This window comes from Sminthopsis crassicaudata, chromosome 2 (genome assembly GCF_048593235.1).
Source record: "Sminthopsis crassicaudata isolate SCR6 chromosome 2, ASM4859323v1, whole genome shotgun sequence".
Taxonomy (NCBI): domain Eukaryota; kingdom Metazoa; phylum Chordata; class Mammalia; order Dasyuromorphia; family Dasyuridae; genus Sminthopsis; species Sminthopsis crassicaudata.
Genome location: NC_133618.1, coordinates 325,498,885 through 325,519,271, shown reverse-complemented (window position 1 = coordinate 325,519,271; position 20,387 = coordinate 325,498,885).

Here is a 20,387-nt window from a genome sequence, read left to right as displayed (position 1 = left end):
GCTACCTCCTAACCCAAGTCCTGTAGGACTTGGCTGCTTGTTGTTTTCTTGGAACTAGCATTTACACTTCACAGGGGCCAAATCTCCAAACCAATATCTTTCTTCAGTACTTTTTCAGTTATCCCAGAAAGACCATTGTTCTGTCCCAAGTTTTGTTTAAATTTACTGTTCTATGTTCACCCTGAAATGCTAGTTTGTCTTATTTATGGGTAAGATCTGGAAAGGTTGGGCTTTTCTGACCTATTCTCCATCTTTCCAGAATCCTCTTTCACTGATCTATTCTGCAAATATTGATGAAAGTAATTAGTTCATCTCTTATAGTTGAATATTCCTGCTGGTTTACTTTACTCTTACTGTGCTGGCAGTCCAATTACAAAGATGATTAAAAACAACCAGGGAATGCTGACCTTAAGGCTTTCTTTATACTTTGACAGCCCCCTTCAGAACTCACTGAGTGAATCTCTACCTAAGCAGGAACTTTCCCCTTGTCACTATCCATGATCAGAAGGGCTCTTGCCACCAGGAACCATTCAGTGTCCTGCCAACCAATCACACCACTTTGTGAGCCAGGAGACTTTCTCATTTTATTTCAACCAGTTGCAACTATGCCAAATGTTGGAGATTGGCCTAATGGCAGCATTAGTTTAGGTTCAATGTTGCGACAAAATGAGACACTCACAAGTCATTCAACAAAAGGATTCTAACAAAAGTAACAAAAATTTATTTTGCCCTATCATGGCAAGGATATGCAATGAATATACTGTGGGAAGTCAGCTGTTTTTGCTGAGTCAATCTGGGTAACATTTAAAAACCTTTAAAAATCTTGTTTAAAACTATGTGGCTTAAAATGGTGGTACACACAGTTACTGATTCCCATCTATCCATGATATTGTATGAGAGATGGGCTAAAGTATCCCTAATTCCATCTCTTCATAAATTATGTGGACCAATCAAGAGCAACATTAAGCCCATTTCCTTATTTGAAATGTGGACCCATCAAGATTGTCTTTCTGTTATATAGAAATTACTTATTCCTGTCTATAAAAAATAGTACACAGATTGAATCCTGGCCTGCTCACCTGGACTTTTTTGCCTTGGAATGCTGAATAAAATCTCTTTAACTTTATGAGGTTGCCTTTTTAATAAGGGTGAAAACTCAAGCAAGGATTTCTTTAACAATTAGGGGAACTTCTTTACATTCAGCCCCCTTTGTCAATATTGTATTCAGGTTTTTTAATTGGTCATTGTTTTCAGGGAGTCAGGCAATATTTAAATTATTATTTTTTTTTGAAATTTTCCCAGGTTTTTATAGTAGATAACTTTTATGTTTTCTTGATTTTTTCATTCTTCTGACTTTATTCTAATACTTTCTGTTATCTTACAGAATCACTAATTTCTATTTGTTATCTTATTTTTTTCTTGGATAAGTTTTTTTTAATAACTTCATTTCTTTTTTTCTTGCCTTTATTTTTTTATAATTTCATTTCTTAAAGTAACTTTTGGAGTCCTTGGGGCTAAGCCAATTTTTTTTTCCCAGTGAGGATTTGCTTATGTGTATTTGGATTTAGAAATGCTTTTGGACTTCTTACAAACCATGGCATTATTTCTTTGTATTCAGAGATGCTTTTTTAATTGACTTTTCTAGCCTTAGTTACTGGGTTGGATTAGGGTCAGAGTCAGGCTTTGTCCCTTTTTGTACTTTTAGAGTAGTATGATCCATTTGGTCCTATCTCCTCTTTGGTCTGGATGCTACTGACATTGCTATTTGGTTAGGGAAGAAAAAAGTCTGTATATTCTCAGCAATAGCCTTATGCTTCTTTTTCTGATTCTTTCTGGCCTTTCTGGCATCCTAGTACATTTCCATTCAGAGTTTTTTCAGGCTTGAGTCCTCATATGCCAGAAATCTGATTACTTCCTGACCTCCTTCACATGTCCCCAACTCAGACTTCTAGCAAGTTTTAGGTACTATTTACTTCCTCCTCTTCCAACTTTAATTCCCCATCCTTGATCAGATCTTTGTTCCCTGAAGTATAATTTACACTGGCTTCTAACCTTTCTGGTCATTTCCCTCTCCAGAGATTCATAAGCATCTGGTGGTCTGGATTATATAGAAGAATGTTATGTTGTTTTTCTTTTTCTTTTTTTATTTCAATTATTTTAACATTTTAGTAGTATTTTATTTTTCCAAATAGATGCAAAGATAATTTTCAATATTCACTTTTGCAAAACCTTATATTCCAAAATTTCCTCCCTCACTCTTCCCCTCTCCTCCAGAATAGCAAGCAATCTGATATAGATTAAACATGTTCAATTTTTCTAAACATTTCCATATTCATCATGTTGTACAAAAAAAATCAGACCAACAGAAAAAACTGAGAGAAAAATAACAAGCAAACAAACAACAACAAAAAGGTGAAAATATTATGCTTTGTTCCATATTCAGTCTCCATATTTTCTTCCTGGATGCAGATGGCACTTTCCATCACAAGTCTATTGGAATTGTGTTGAATCACCACATTTCTGAGTTCATCGCAGTTGATTATTATACAACTTCTTTTTGTATTCAATGTTCTCCTGGTTCTGCTCCCTTCACTTAACATCAGTTCATAAGTTTTTCCAGGTTTTTCTGAACTCAGGATGCTGATTATTTCTTTTAGAACAATTACATTCATATGTCATAACTTATCAGCCATTACCAAATGATGGGCATCAAAATATGGTTTTTCTTTAATCTCTTTAATCAGACCTATCCAGTGCTCTTTTAGATCTTTGCTAGGAAACTTAATGCCTCTATACCTTTCATGTTGCCATTTTTGCTGTAGATCCTATCAAGATTCTCTTAAATTATAATTGTTCATTATATCAAATAATTTTTTGTAATTCAAATAGTTGCTAGGTGTTGGAATACATGGGAGCTGTTGGAAATACACAGGGGCCACCTGACAGTGGCTACTGGAGATCCAACCCAAAATGGATCTCCTTTTGTGAGAGGATGATACAAGGAGACTGAGAGGCAATTGCTGTTCTATGACCTCTCTGACTGAGAGGCCATTGAGTTCTCTGATCTCTCTCCTCTTCCCTTTGCCTCCCATTTATCTCATTCCCAGTCCACAACACTCGTGTCAGCAAAGGCTGCCTTGCAACTCCTTCCGATATTATGATCCACAGCTGTGGAGGCTCTCAGAGAATTGACATGTTCCTTAACAGCTAAGCACAAGTATAAGCAGAGAAAATTACAAAACTTAAAAACAAGCTTTTTCACAAATATGTCTTATCCATTTCAATTTAATAGGGAACTTAATTCATTTTAATAGTGAGGTATGTCAGGCACCATTCAATATGCTTTTATGTCATATTACAAAAGATGCCTTGCACATGTTAGATACTTAGCCAATAATTACTAAATGAATAAGTTAAATAGTAGATATTTCCTAATTTTCATGATGTATCCAGATGAATACTTTAAAAAAAACCAAACAAGTAGGGATGTAGTGTTCTGGTTGGTTTTCTGGAGGTCTCAGGGAGGTGAGAACCCCAAAAAGGAGGTGATCACACCTTCCCTGACTTCTCAGAAAAAGGGGTGAAAACACCAAAAAAGGAGGTGATCATGCCCTGCCTGATGTCTCAGGAAGGGAGATGAAAACACCAAAGAAAATGGGGAATCACACCAAATTAGCGGTTTTTGAAAGGTCTCACTTGAAATTGGTATACATAAATCCACCAATCTATTTTCCATTATGTCATGTCTCAGGGAACCCAATGATTCCTGCTGGTTTTAAAGTTCTGCAACAGTCTTATCATCAACTTTTCATCTCAGGGAATCCAATGATTCCTGTGGGTTTTAAAGTCCTGCAAACAGTCTCAATACCAGCCATGCTCTTTCAGTGTCAGATGTTTCTTAGGTCTTCTCCTTTGTTTCGAGGTTTTTCTCTTTTTCTGTCTCTCTCAAGGTGCTTTTTGGCACTCATCTGATTTCTTCTCCATCTACATAGATAAAAGCAAATCCTCTCCTTCCAGCAGTTAACCTATCTGGTCCCTTCCATTCTCTACTTTCTGGATCTCTCCACATCACCTGGCAATTATATTGGAGCTGCTTGCACTGGAAACTACCCTTCTGTTGGGTTAAAAAGCTTGTATTCTCCCCAGTTGTAATTCCTTTCTCCCAATTGATTGCTTTTTGGCTGATTGATCATATCAGAGTATTGAACTTCTAAAGACTCTCTGGATATGAACTTGGCTGCCATCATACCCCACCTGTCTTTTGTTTGAGGTCTTGGAGCTGGGACACACCTCTCATTTCCCTGGGTCAATCTACATTCTGAGGCCCAGTGGAAGCACTTGTTGCATTTTGGACATAGGGTTTTAGGTCTTGTTCTTTCACCCTGTCTTCTCACTCTATCTCTATGCCTACATTGAGCTTTCAGATGCCCTACTTTACCATACTGAAAGCATTGACGAGTCTCTCTTGAAGTCCCTTACCAAGAGGGACCCTGTCTTCCCATGTTCTGCATCATAGCCTGGATATAAAAGGCATTTGTGCCCACTGTGGCACAGAATCTTATGATCTCCTCTAAAGGAGCATTCTTGTGTAGTCCTCATATAATTCTTGTATAAACATCATTAGTATTATCTTTAGCAAGTTGTCTTATCATAATTCTTGCAGCTGCATTTTCTCCAATCATTGGTATGACAGCTGTTTGCAGATGAGATTCATTTGGACCTTGTTCTATTTTCGTGAAGGCTTCCTCTCTATCTTTTTCTGGGAGGGAGCCCCATGCTTTGATAGCAGCAGCAGCAATTTGCTCATATGCTATCAAAGGGTAATTAATCTGTGCTAAAACATCTGAATACTGACCTTTACCTGCTAGTTAGTCAAAGGTGATTTGTATATTAACTCCAGTTTGCCTATTTAGTTGGGCTTATTGTACTACAAAGTTCACTATATTCCGAAAGCCACAAGAAGTTTTGTCCAGGTTCTAAACATGTCCTTGCTATGGATTTCCAATCACTAGGAGTTAAGATTTCATAAGCCAAATTCTCTAATATCATCTTAATATAAGATGACATAGCCCCATAAAGAGTGCAACCCTTTTTCAAATCCTTGATTTTTTCCAAATCAAAATGGGTAAAATCTTGTCCTTTACTGACCTGAAAGGTCAAGCTCTTCAATCACAGAGTATGCTTCTATTAAATCAAATATATCCCGTCCTTCTTTTTTTAGCTTTAACTAGTGCTTTTTGTAATCTTGTCATAGGCTGCTTCATAGGTGGTGCTGATTGTGTCACTGCCCCTCCCTCTCCTCCTCCCTCCACACATGAAGGGTTAATTGAGGGAGGTAGATCAGGGGTTGGGGAATACCCTAATGGCTCTGCTGGGAAGCACCACACTCTTTAATTTCATCAGAATTGTACTTAACTCCATATTTGTCTAATTCTTTATGATTTTCACCTAATTTGTCATGATCCTCCCCCTCCTGCACTTTCTTCTTTTTTTTTTATTCTAATACTTATGTAATTTCCTAAAGCCAATTGTATTAAGTTGTATGTATAGAATTTTTTTTTTAGGAATTGAATCAGTACCATTATCATTGTAATATTCACTTAGTTGCTCTCCTTCTAATTTCCAGTTGTCTGGTTCTAATTCCTCTTCCTTTGAGAACAAAGGAGATGTGTATTTCAATATTTTGAAGAGTTCGATGATTTGCTTCCAAGTTACAATCAAACCTTGTTTTTTTATAAGTTTAACTATGCACTCTACATATTTTCCTTGAGGTGGAGAAGGCTCTTTTCTAAACATTTGTCCCATTTCAGCTGAAACACTAGTTAGATTATTAATTGGAACATGTGGATAAGTAGCTGTGGGAAAAATGGTCAGTTACAGGAAAAAAATCCAGAACAAACCTAAACCCAAACTAAAAAATTAGTATTGAGTCATACTCCCACAAGAAGAGACTGCGGAAGGAACAGAAATACAAAATGTATATAGCAGGAGGTCAATTAGGTATGAGGTACAGCTTGTTGCTGGGGTCTTGCAGAGGAGGAATAAAGGATGTGGTATCCTTTGATTGGACAGAGCTTATTGTTGGGGCTAATAACAGGAGAGGTTTTTCTTTGGGTTAGCTATCTCTTGCAACCCAATCCTAATACATAAGACTGTCCTTACTGTTTTAGCAGTAAGGATGGTCAAAAACAAGAGATGCAATTGGGGGTGAGATACAATACAAATAATTTAAAAACAAACAAAATGAAGATAATTAGCTTTTTCTGATACCCACGATTCCTCCCTTTAAAATAATAGTCTCAGACCTTAGAGAATCAACTAAAAAACTACAAGATATAATTCACAACTTTAGCAAAGTTGCAGGATACAAAATAAACCCACATAAATCATTAGCATTTTTATATATTACCAACAAAGTTCAGCAGCAAGAGATACAAAGAGAAATTCCATTAAAAATAACTATAGATAATATAAAATATTTGGGAGTCTATCTGCCAAGGCAAAGAGAGGATCTATATGAACACAACTACAAAACACTTTCTACACAAATAAAGTCAGATCTAATAAACTGAAAAAATATCAAGTGCTCATGGGTAGGCTAAGAGAATATAATAAAAATGACAATACTACTTAAATTAATCTACTTATTCAGTGCCATACCAATCAAACTCCCAAGAAATTATTCTGCAGAACTAGGAAAAAATAATAACAAATTTCATCTGGAAGAAGAAAAGATCAAGAATTTCAAGGGAATTAATGAAACAAAACGCAAATGAAGATGATCTAGTTGTACCAGATCTAAACTATATTATAAAACAGTGATCATCAGAACCATTTGTGACCAAAAAAGAACTGGAGCTATTATTGAACACCAAATAGATAATTTTGATTATATCTTTAAAAAGTTTTTGTACAAACAAAACTAATGCAGATCTTTTTACATTTAAGGGTTTTGATAAAGGCCTCATTTCTAAAATATATAGAGAACTGACTCAAATTTATAAGAGTTCAAGCCATTTTCCAATTAATAAATGGTCAAAGGATTTTGACAATTTTCAGATGAAGAAATTGAAACCATTTCTAGGCATATGAAAAGGTGTTCTAAATCACTATTGATCAGAGAAATGCAAATTAAGAGATACCACTACACACCTCTCAGATTGGCTAAGATGACAGGAAAAGGTAATGACTAATGTTGGAGGGGATGTGGGAAAACTGGGACACTGATACATTGTTGTTGGAGTTGTGAACTGATCCAATCATTCCGGAGAGCAATTTGGAACAATATCCTAAGGGCTTGATAACTGTGCATACCCTTTAATCCAGCAGTTTTTCTACTGGGCCTATATCCCAAAGAGATCATAAAGGAGGGAAAGTGACCCATATGCAAAAATATTTGTGGCAGCCCTTTTCGTAGTGGCAAGAAGCTGGAAATTGAATGGATGCCCATCTGTTGGAGAATGGCTGAATAAGTTATGGTATATGAATGTTATGGAATATTATTGTTCTGTAAGAAATAACTATCAGGATGATTATAGAGAGGCCTGGGGAGACTTATAGAACAGGAGCAGAACCAGGAGGTCAATTTTGATGGACAGGGCTGCTTTCAACAATGAGATAATTTAGGCCAGTTTCAATGATCTTGTAATGAAGCGAGCCACCTACACCCAGAGAGAAGACTATGGGAACTGAGTGTAGATCACAACATTGCATTTTCACTCTTTTTGTTGTTGTTTGCATTTTATTTTTTCTCATTTTTCTTTTTGATTTGATTTTTCTTGTGCAGCAAGATAATTGTATAAAAATGTACACAAATATTAAATTTAACATATATTTTTACCATGTTTAACATATGTCATTTAGGGGAGGGAGTAGGGGGAAAGGAGGGAAAAAGTTCAACACAAGGTTTTGCAAGGGTTAATGTTGAAAAATTATCTATGCATATGTTTTGAAAATAAAAAGCTTTAATAAAAAAATCTAAAAAAAAATACTAGTCTCAGAATTTTTTTTTTTACAATTCCCAAATTAGTATCAGTCCAAACAGCATAGCCTATGGAATAGGTAATAGTCCATAACTAAGTGAAAACTAATAAAGGAAACAAAATTACAACAGGGAAAATAAAAAAATCCAATGTAGCTGTAGCTTTAGGAGTATGAAGACCTTTTTTCATAGGGCTGATAAGATTTTATGACCTCATCCAAATAGATGGTTCCAAGGGTTACAGATTAATTTACAGACAAAAAGATTTTAACAAGGCTTTCTCTCTTTTTTTTTTTTTTTGTGCTTTTAGTCAGTGAAATCACTTTCCTCACTTTCATTGAAATGATAAATCTGGCTCTATTCAGGGAAAGAATGATAAAAAGTTTAAAAACTGTTTGCATTTAACTTTTACAAAGTTTTATTCTTATTTTTCCTTAAAACAATTTCTACAGAATTGTAACATAAAACTCATTAAAACATTTTAGCATTTACAAAAACATTAAAATTTTGTAAATTCCCATTAGAGATATTACATTATAGTCACAAATTTAATCTCTAGTTAGAAAGTTTAAAAAGTTTTGCAGATGGGGAAAAATTCCTTTCTCTTTTATCTGTGTTCTGTGTTATTTCTTGATGTCTCCCCAAATTGGAAAGACAAAGAGAGAGAGAGAGAGAGAGAGAGAGAGAGAGAGAGAGAGAGAGAGAGAGAGACAGAGACAGAGAGAGAGAGAGAGAGAGAGAGAGAGAGAGAGAGAGAGAGATTTTTCATTTTGAAGTTTTTGAAAGTTCTGCAGAAAACTTTTCACTCTTTTTCCTTGACTGATTAGAGAAGAGGAAAAAATCAAGTGGATTTGCAGAGACACAAAACACAATGTTAACAACATAATAGATAAGTATACAAATAAGGCAAAACAGAGGTAAGAAAAATACACATAAGTGCTTGATGACAAAGTCTTTCCAATTAATCCAGAGAAAATAGTTTCTAATCCAGAACCAAACTAAACCAAAGCAGAACAGACCAAACTACCAGAATGATCTGATTAGAGAGGAATTGCAATTTGTGGGTGACTAGTCCTTATTTGTTGGAGTACAAATATTCACCAGGTTTTCAACACTGACTTGTAAGAATTATCCCTAGTGGAAGAGCACATGGCATTCCTGGGTTGTGATTTCTGAAATTCCACAAGTTTGTCTCTTTGGGAATCCTACCATTTACTGTGGGTATAATTGTCAATGCTGGAACAAGCCAGAACCAGAACCTAAACCAACTCCATATTAAAATTTTAGTATTTAATTAGAGAGTTTATTTGCAAGGGAGTCCCATTCACATAAGCAAAGACTTTACAAAAGAACAAAAGTACGAAGCTTATGTAGGTTTCAATTTAGGAGGTAAATTGGATATGGGGTTATATCAGACAAGGTTCATTGGAGCTTTCAAGTAGGAATAGGGATGTGGTATCTTTTGATTGGACAGGGCCTTTCGCTGGACAGGGTTAATAACAGGAAATTCTCCTTCAGATTAGCTATTCCTTGCAACATCACCCTAATAGAACTATTCTTATTGTTTCAGTAATAAGGAAGGTCAAAAGACAGAGGATGAAGTTGGAAGTAAATTATAATACAAACAGGCTCAGAAGCAACATAGAGGTACTACCAAATGAACAAAATGGGGTTGCTTTATCTTTCTCTTCTATCCACATAGCTTAAATGGGATTTTCTGCAAAAAGCATGACTAAGTAGGGAAGCTGACATAATAAGAGGAAGAGATAATTGATGAACATGTTGTCTGAGTGTTAAACTGGCATCCATGAAATATTAAAAAATCTAGATGAAATCCTCCAGTACACTGGATAGATGTAAAACCTCTATTGGAGAACATAGATTAGAATGGCTTAGATGAGTATAGTGGAGAATATAAAATATAAAATATAAAAGTATTTTTGCAAAACAAAATCAGTTCAGTCAAGATTAGAAGGGAATCAGAAAGCTGGGGGAAAATTACAGTCAGTGTTTCTGATAAAGTCTTCACTTGTAAAATATATAGAAAATTGACTCAAATTTATAAGAATACAAGCCATTTCCCAATTCATATATAATCAAAGGATATGAACAGACAATTTTCAGATGAAGAAATTAAATCCATTTCTAGTCACATAAAAATGTACTAAATCACTATTTATTAGAGAAGTACAAATTAATACTACTTTGAGATATTACTTCACACCTCTTAGACTGACTAAGATGGGAGAAAAGGATAATGATGAATGTTGGAAGGAATGTGGGAAAACTGAAATACTAATGTATTGTCAATGGAATTGTGAAATGATCCAACCATTCTGGAGAGCAATTTGGAACAGCCAATTTAGAATTGTAAAACTGTGCATATCTTTTGTTCCATCAGTTGTCTCTATTGGGTTTATACCTCAAAGAAATCATAAAAGAGAAAAAAGGACCTATATGTGCAAAAAATGTTTGTAGTAGCTTTTTTCCTTCCTTCTTTACTTCTTTTTCCCCCTGCCTTTTAAAAATATATATATATTACTACAAACATATCTGAAGAGCAATAGTTCCTTAGTTTGAGTTAGGAAAAAATATTTGTCATGATCTTAGAGAGTTTAGGAAATGAAGCAAATAAAAACAATTTAAATAAACCAAATTATCTAAAACAAAGGAAAAGTACCATTAAAACATAAATTGTACCAAATTCCTTATTTTTGTTTATGTAAATTTATTTCTATTTTATCCTTTCTTTTTGATTTTTTGAAAATGATCTTACAGATTCTAATAAAAATAGAATCTTAGCACTGGAAAGCATGAGCTAATCAAAGCATTTTAGAATTCTAAGGTATAATGGAGATTATCTAGTCCAACTCCTCCATTTTAGAGGGTTATGTAACATAATCAAAGTTTCATAGCTAATTGTTGATAAAGAAAAGAATAGAAAGAATTCAGTTTTCCTGACTCCCAGTCCATTATTAAGTAATTTGCTTTCCTTGAATCTGAGAGGTCAAATTTTAGTCTATTTTAAAATATTTTTAGATTTAGAGAATCTATCATTTTATTTAATAATACCCCTCATCATCAGGAAATTTTTTATGCCAATTATAAATTTTTAGATGGGCTAATGGTCTAGTCTGTTTCTCTAGGCCTTAATTAGCTAAGTTTTAATTAGCCTATCCTGCCAGGCAGGCCTTGGTCATTATAGATTCATTTGGGCCCTGACACAGAGCTAGTACAATGTAGGGGACAGGGAATTAGATTAGGAGATTTTTGTTTAAATCCTAGCTCTTCCAGTTATTGTATTTGAGAGGATCTTCCCACCTTGATTTTGGACCTCAGTTTCCTGATCTATAAAAAGAGGGAGTTAAATTGGACATCCTATATGACTTTTCAGATCTAACACTGTGTTCCTAGAAGCCCATTATCCCCTTTAGGTGAAGTGATCCTTCATCCCATTTTTTCACTACTTTTTGAACATTGTTTAATTTTTCTGAATTGGTTTTAAATTATGAAACCTAAACTGGAAATGGTATTATAATCAAATTTTGTTACCTCCTAGTTCTTAAATCCCTAAGCTAAGCTGTTTCTCATTTTCTCTTTATACAGCTTATTTTCTTTTTCCAGATATATTAAACTGATTTTCCTGTTCAACATCATTGTAATAATTGACATCATCCTTCTGATTTGATAGCATTTTGAATTCTAATTCTGTTCTTCATGGTCACTCCTCCCTGCTCCATCAGTTGTCATTTCTATATTTGTTGGGCATATTTTTGTCCTATCATTTGGATCTCAATGATGTCACTGGTAAACAATAAATCCTAGGATTAATTCTTCACTTTCCACCCTCTTGATATTGACATTAAACTATTTTAGACAACCTTCTAATATGACTCACTATTCTTAGACATTACTCTCTGCTTATCCACTTCAGAACCAGTTGTTTTGCTCTTCAAAATCCCCAAGAGCAATGAAAAACCACCTGAATTAATTTCTCAGTGTTTAACAAAATCCCCTTCCCTCAATACTTTTCAGATCTGTGTGATTCTGAACCCCAAGCTGTCATCATTCAAATCCTAGTTTCCATCTCCCACTTCTGCTGTCTTTGCTCCTACACATATATGTTTCTGAATGAAGCTGGAGAAAATCGTCAAATTATGATGATTGGATCCATTACAAATTTTAATTATACAACCTAGATTGAGCTCTCACCTCTACAAGGCAATCCTTTTTATATCTTCCTAATCAATTCATTATCACACTCACCACAATAACTTTTTAAAATCTTTTCATTCCTCCTCTAGCAATTCAATGCTCTCCCTTCCCTCCATTTTCCAAGCTGAGAAACTGGCTTCATATTTTATTTAAGTTCTCATATCTTACATTATCTCACATTCAGATTCACATTCATTATCTCACATTCAGATGCTTTTTGCCCTATTTTCTCCTTCACCCTAACTCACATGGTAAGGTGGCTTTCTTGCCAAGGCAAACCCCTCTATGTGCACAAATGATCCCATTTCATCTTGTCTTTTTTTCCTCTATCATCTGCATTCTCTCACTTATTTTCAAACTTCCCTACTATCTACAAACATACCTATGTCTCCCACATACTCAAAAAACACTCATCCATTCCTATTAGCTATCATCCTACATCTTGTCCAGGGTCTCACAGTAGGAAGTATTAAATGTCTAAGGCTGGATTTGAACTCAGTCCTCCTGACTCCAGGGTCAGTGCTCTTTCTACTATCTATCTTCTTTCATCTATCTGCCTTTCTCTTCCGATTTTTATCTAAATTCTTCAGTAAGGTGATTTACAAGAAGTACTTCCACTTCCTCTCTTCATTCTTTTATACTCTGACTTCTAAACTTATTCAATAGGAATTTCCTCTTCAAAGTTATAATTTCTCTCTTAATTCCCATATCTTAATTCTCAGTCCTCATTTTATTTGACCTTTCTGCAACCTCTGACATTATTAACCCACCTTTTTGTCTTGATACTCTTTTTTCTCTAGGTTTTTATGATTTGACTTTCTCTGGAGAATCCCCCTATACTTAATGATCTCATTGACTTCCATGGATTCAATCATCATCTCTATGCTGATGATTCTCAAATCTACCTATCTGGTCCCAATCTCTCTGCTGTCCTCCAGTCTCTCATTTCTAACTGCTTATGAGATAACTCAAACAAAATGTCTTACAGACATCTTAAAGTCAACTTGTCCCAAAATGGACTTAATAGTTTTCTGTCCAAATTTTATCCACTTTTCATTTCCCTATTACTGTGAGGATTCCATTCATCATCTTCCAGACCTCTGTACTGACAACCTAAGCGTCATTTTTGATACCTCATCTTTCTCTCTTAAACCCTATATTTAATTTCTTGACAAGGCTTATTGATTTTTACTTTCATAGGAAAGTATACTTTCATATACCCCCTTCTTTTCTTTAACCCTGCCCCCACCCTCTTGTAGGTGCTTATCAACTCCAGCTTTAACTATTACAATAGCCTGCTGTTTTGTTTTTCCAAACTGCAGGATTTTCAGGGTTTTGTTTTGTTTTGTTTTTTAACCACAAATCTCCTTTAGCCGGAGTCCATTCTTTAACCAGTTGTCCTAAAGTATAACTATGACCTTGTCACTTATTAAATTCCAGGAGCTCCCTACCACTTCCAAAATCAAATATAAAATTCTCTTTTTTTTAATTATAGCTTTATATTTACAAGATATGTGCATGGGTAATTTTTCAGCATGGACAATTGCAAAATCTTTTGTTCCAATTTTCCCCCTTCTTCCTCCCACCCCCTCTCCCAGATGGCAGGTAGACCAATACATGCTAAATATGTTAAAATATATATTAAATGCAATATATGTATACATGTCCATACAGTTGTTTTGCTGCACAAGAATGTACAATTAACCTGTGAGAGAAATAAAAAATGCAGGTGGACAAAAATAGAGGGCTAGGGAATTCTATGTAGTGGTTCACACTCATTTCCCAGAGGTCTTTCGCTGGGTGTAAAATTCTGCATTTTGCATTTAAAGCCCCCCTCCCACACGTTTCCAGTCTTCTTATACCTTCTCTCCTCCCTTCTCTCCTCTATTTTTTTGTATTTTGCAATCTGATGACACTGGCTTCTCAAATTCCCCTCAAATATTCTATTTCCCTGGCATTTTCATAGGTTGTTTTATGGTCAAGAATAATAATTCTCTTCCTCCTTCCTGGCTTTCTTTAAACTCAGATAAATTTCTACCTTCTATAGGGAGCTTTCCCTAATTCTCCTTAATTCTGGTGTCTTTCCTCTTATCTATCTACAATTTATTCTATATTGCTTGTTTGCCTATCACTGTTTGTAGGTTGTTTTCCCCATCAAACTATGAGTTTCTTGAAAGGAGGGACTGTCTTATTTATTTTGTATCTCTAGTGTCTGACATTGGAGCTTAAAAATATTTATTGATTGACTTGGACATGTGGTCCAAGCAACTCACAATTTTGGAGTTGTATTTTTTATCTTTTACAAACTGTTCCTGCTTTGCCACTGAGCATCTAGGCTAGACAGATTAAGCTGGTGTTAGTTTGGGTTACTTTTCTCTTGGGGTGGGTCACTTTGCTGCTGGGCTAGGCTAGTGCCTCATAGTGCACTACATTTCCATTGAATGAATCACTCTGATAGACTGGCTCAACTGGACTGCTCGACTTCCTTTATGGACTGTTCTGCTGAGTTGAATTTATTCTTCAATGGAAGCTCTAATTCTTATACCTACTTCTTCAAACTCATCTGTAGCCCTCAGCTGGTATGGTATTGTACTCTTTTAAAAAGAGTAAGGACCCTTAACTTAAGATCTTTTGAAGCCTTTCTAGTTCTGTTTCCTCATCTGGTCTCTAAGAATTTTTGTTTTGCTTTTATTTTTTTTCCTCTCTTTTTTTTAACCTCTTAGGCAGCAGATGATAATACAAATAATTATTGCTTCTCCTTTCCTCTGACCACATTTTCTAATTCATTGTGAGTCTTTTCTGGGAGAAACCTCATTCTAACATATGATGATCACCCAGTGCATTTTTCAAGTGTTCAGTCTTTAGAGGATATGATCATCTGCCAAATAATAGACAAATAGCTCTTGGATTCAAGGTACCCCAGCTTTTTATTATTTTTTATTTTTACTCATTTATTTTTTATTATAGCTTTTTAGTTTTCAGCATTGACCCTTACAAAATCTTCTGTTCCAACTTTTCCCCTCCTTCCCTCCACCCACTTCTCCAGATGGCAGGTAGTCCCATATATGTTAAATACATTAAAGTATATGTTAAATACACTATTTGTATACATATTTATACAGTTATCTTGCTGCACAAGAAAAATTGGATTTAGAAATAAGGTAAAAATAATCTGAGAAAGAAAACAAAAATGCAAGCATACAAAACCACAAGGAATGGAGATGCTATGTTGTGGTCCACACTCATTTCCCATAGTTCTTTCCCTGGGTATAGCTGGTTCTCTTCATTATTGAACAATTGGAAGTGATTTGGTTCATCTCATTGTTGAAGAGAGCCACATCCATCAGAATTGATCATATATAGTATTGCTGTTGAAGTGTATAATGATCTCCTGGTTCTGCTCATTTCACTCAGCATCAGATCAGGTAAGTCTCTCCAAGCCTTTCTGAAATCATCCTGCTGGTCATTTCTTACAAAACAATAATATTCCATAATATTCATATACCACAACTTATTCAGCCATTCTCCAGTTGATGGGCATCCATTCAATTTCCAGGTTCTACACACCAAAAAGGGCTGTCACAAATATTTTTTGCATATATAGATCCCTTTCCCTTCTCTAAGATCTTTTTGGGATATAAGCCCAGTAGAAACACTGCTGGATGAAAGGGAATGCACAGTTTGATAACTTTTTGAGCATAGTTTCAAATTGCTCTCCATAATGGCAGGCTGTATTCACAATTCCACCAACAATGTATCAGAATTCTTGTTTTCCCACATCCCCTCCAATATTGTGCATTATCTTTCCCTGTCATTCTAGCCAATCTGACAGGTGTGTAGTGGTATCTCAGAGTTGTCTTAATTTGCATTTCTCAGATTAATAATGACTTGGAGCATCTTTTCATATAGCTAGAAATGGTTTCAATTTCTTTATCTGAAAATTGTCTGTTCATATCCTTTGACCATTTATCAATTGGAGAATGGCTTGATTTCTTATAAATTAGAGTCAATTCTCTATATATTTTAGAAATGAGGCCTTTATCAGAACCTTTGACTATAAAAATGTTTTCTCAATTTATTGCTTCCCTTCTAATCTTGTCTGCATTAGTTTTGTTTGTACAAAAAGTTTTTTAACTTGACAATCAAAAATTTTCTATTTTGTGATCAATAATGATCTCTAATTCTTCTTTGGTCACAAATTCCTTCCTCCTCCACAGGTCTGAAAAGTAAACTATCTTATGTTCTTCTAATTTATTTATAATCTCATTCTTTATGCCTAAATCATGAACCCATTTTGACCTTATCTTAGTGTATGGTGTTAAGTGTGAGTCAATGCCTTCCCAGCAGTTTTTATCAAACAGTGAGTTCTTATCCCCAAAGTTGGGGTCTTTGGGTTTGTCAAACACTAGATTGCTATAGTTATTGACTATTTTGTTCTTTGAACCTAATCTATTCCACTGATCAATTAGTCTATTTCTTAGCCAATACCAAATGGTTTTGGTGACTGCTGCTTTATAATATAGTTTTAGATCTGGTACAACTAGGATGCTTTCATTTGATTTTTTTTCATTAGTTCCCTTGAAAGTCTTGACCTTTTTGTTCTTCCAGATGAATTTTGTTGTTATTTTTCTAGGTCATTAAAATGGTTTTTTAAGAGTCCAATTGGTTTAGCAGTAAATAAAGATTAGTTTAAATTGTATTGTCATCTTTATTATATTCGCTCGACCTATTCAAGAGCACTTAATATTTTTCCAATTGGTTAGAGCTGACTTTATTTGTTTGGAAAGTGTTTTGTAGTTTTGCTCATATAGTTCTTGACTTTCCCTTAACAGATAGATTCCCAAATATTTTATGCTATCGGCAGTTATTTTAAGTGGAATTTCTCTTTGTATCTCTAGCTGTTGGATTTTTTTTTTTAGTGATATATTAGAATGCTGATGATTTATGTGGATTTATTTTGTATTCTGCAACTTTGCTAAAGTTGTGGATTCTTTCTAATAGCATTTTAGTAGAATCTATGGTTCACCAGTGTTTTAACTCTACATTTCCCTTGTAGTATTATGAAAAAAGTATGGACATAGTTTTTGGTCTGAAAGCTAGTCCCATTGTCTCTACTGTTTTTCTGATCTTGCATATCAGCTACCTAAAGGCTCATATTGTAATTATTCTTGCCCTTATGTCTTACAAATTTTCTAAAGTCTTAAAGGGGCATACAAATTTGTATTATTATTATTAAACACATATTATATCATTTGGTATTATTATTAATCATCAAACTTATATGGAGTTTCTGGAGTAGAGATTGTATTAGATCCGATTAAAAATACAAGAAACAAAAGTAATCCTATTTTCTAGTTAGTCAATACCACACAATATACAACTTCTATTACAGGTCTTTTGAGTTTTTAATAGCCTAACTTTTCCCACAGTTGGGAAGCTGTGGGAAAAGTTAGGCTATTAAAAACCCAGAAGACTGTACAAATGACCTGGGATTAGATGATTTATTTGAACAAATACAAAGTAACAATAGCTAATAAGCCTTTAATATTCCTAAAGTATTATACATGAGGTAGGTGCTATCACTATTATTCCCATTTTATAAATAGGAAATTAAGTTTCAGAGAAGTTATGTTAAGTTGTTTAAGATTACACTGTTAAATAAGTGTATAAAGACACATTTGATCCCATATCTTCCTGACATTAGACCACAACACTTTATCCACCAAGCCAAACTTTTTCTCTTCAAATTTCCAAAGTACTATGGTAGGCTCTGAACATAAAAAGTTGAAAAAAATTACAAAATCCTTTCCTTTGTGGAGTTTACAATCCAAAATATACACAAATAGGTATGACATATGACAAAAGCAAATAAGTGCAAAGGCAATTCCAGAGGGCAGTGAATGATCAAATCTGAGCTTCCTATTTCATTTCTAGAGAATGTGTATATGGTGGTTGACACTAGGAATGTGAGACAGGTGCAAGGAGGTAAGGCCCTGACACAGGATGATGAAGAAACAAATTCAAAGAAGAGATAGAAATGCCAGAATTTACCAAATAATTTTTATAAGGAGCATGAGGGAGAAAGGGACAAGCTAACTTTAAGTTTATGAGTGGGAGTAGTTGAGAGAATGTTGAGTACATTAACATAAACAGAGAAATTAGGAGGAAGGATTTTTTTTTTTTTTTTTTTTTTTTTTTTTTTTTTTTTTTTTTTTTAGGAAATGATTTTGGATATATCAGGTTTGAAGTGCTAGTAAGTTATATAAATGTGGCTATTTGGTTGGCAACTGAAAAAGACAAGGAGTGAGAACAGGGCTGAATATATTAGATATAGATATATACATTTGGGAATTATCTGTATAGGATTGATAATTGAAGTAGAGTGAGTATAAAGAAAGTCAGGAATAGAGTGCTGATCCATGCCCACACTCTAGGGGATGAGATGAAGAAAAAGAAACATCAAAAGAGAGAAAACAACTCATCAGTCCTTATAGTTTCCAATTCTTAAAAAGTAACATGCTAAAAAAATAGTATGTTAATTTATTCTGTTGCTTATATCCCCTTTATTTAACATTTAAAAATCTAGAGAGTTCATTAACTTTCTGCTCTAGATTTTGGCTTCTATGGGTAGTTACAAATACAAATGTTAGCAGTTGGGACACAGAATACTGTTATTCATCCCTATAATTTGATAGTAGAATAGTAGAGCTATTCTTCAAATGCCCCAATTTTTTATTTAAATTTACAAAAGTCTGTTGATAAGAAATTAACCAACTCTTATTTAGGCATGTGGAAGGTGGAGGAAGAGTGCTGAGAGGACACTAAATTACAGAAACTTTAGTAATAATATGAATTTAGAAAGGGTGCCTCATTTCATTCCTTGTTTGAGATTCTATGCCAATTCCTTTACAACACTGTCGTTGGCAACAGTAAATATATTTCAGCTGTTAAATGCAATCTATTTTCAGAATAGAATTGTTCACCCTTTACTTGATCCCAAATTAGAGGAGGTTATATTCTTCTGACTTTTGATCTGTTCAGTTATAGGGTATAGAATTTATTTTATTTTTAACAGAAGGACTAAAGAAATCAGAGGGAGAACTGCTTTCAGTTTTTACATTTATTTTAAAACTTCTAAAACAAAAGGAATCACATTATCTCCTCACCATTTCACCATTTTATTCAACTCCCTATCCTTTCCCCTACAAACAAACCAAGTTTTCTGGCTACTGAAGCTCTTCTTGCTCCCCCCACCTTTCTTTTTCTATTTTAGTCTGAACAGCTGTTTGGACTTTCTCAGTTGGGAAATAATGCCTACCTTGGCTGCTTTCAGGTTTGGCAATATGTTAGATGACTGGCGACTAGCTAACTACTTGGTTAGAATTTTGTCCTGAAGTTGAGGTGCCAAGTGAGCATAGGCTTGGATTAACAACCTGAGTAACTACAAATGTCATCTATGTTCCCCTATGACGCTAAGTAGTTTGCTGTATTGGCTGCTCTGGTAGTTATCTTTTAGAGTTTTTCTTTCTAAATACAAGAATGTTTACATGCACACCATTTCACTGCTTCTACAATTGATATTGATAAAAGTATCTCAGTTTATACATTTAAATTTATATACGTGTTATACTGATTATACTGAAAATAATATTTAAATCCTACATTCAAAATTTGAAAGAATATGGTATGTCTTTATATAAATAGAGATAATTAGACAGCTTCCTATTAAATACGAATTAGATTAGTTTAGGTAGTATTGCCATCTTTATTATATTTGCTCTCCCTATCCAAGAGCATTTAATATTTTTCCAATTGGTTAGATCAGACTTAATTTGTGTGGAAAGTGTTTTGTATTTTTGCTCATATAGTTTATGATTTTCCCTTGGTAGATAGATTCCTAAATATTTTATATTATAGGTAGTTACTTTAAATGGAATTTCTCTTTGTAACTATAACTGTTGGATTTTGTTAGTGATATATAAGAATGCTGATGACTTAGGTGGGTTTATTTTGTATCCTGCAACTTTGCTAAAGATGTGAATTATTTCTAATAGCTTTTTAGTAGAATCTCTGGGTACTCTAAGAATACCATCATATCATCAGTAAAGAGTGATAATTTGGTTTCCTCATTACCTACTCTAATTCCTTTAATCTCTTTCTCAACTCTTATTGCCAAATCTAGCATTTCTAA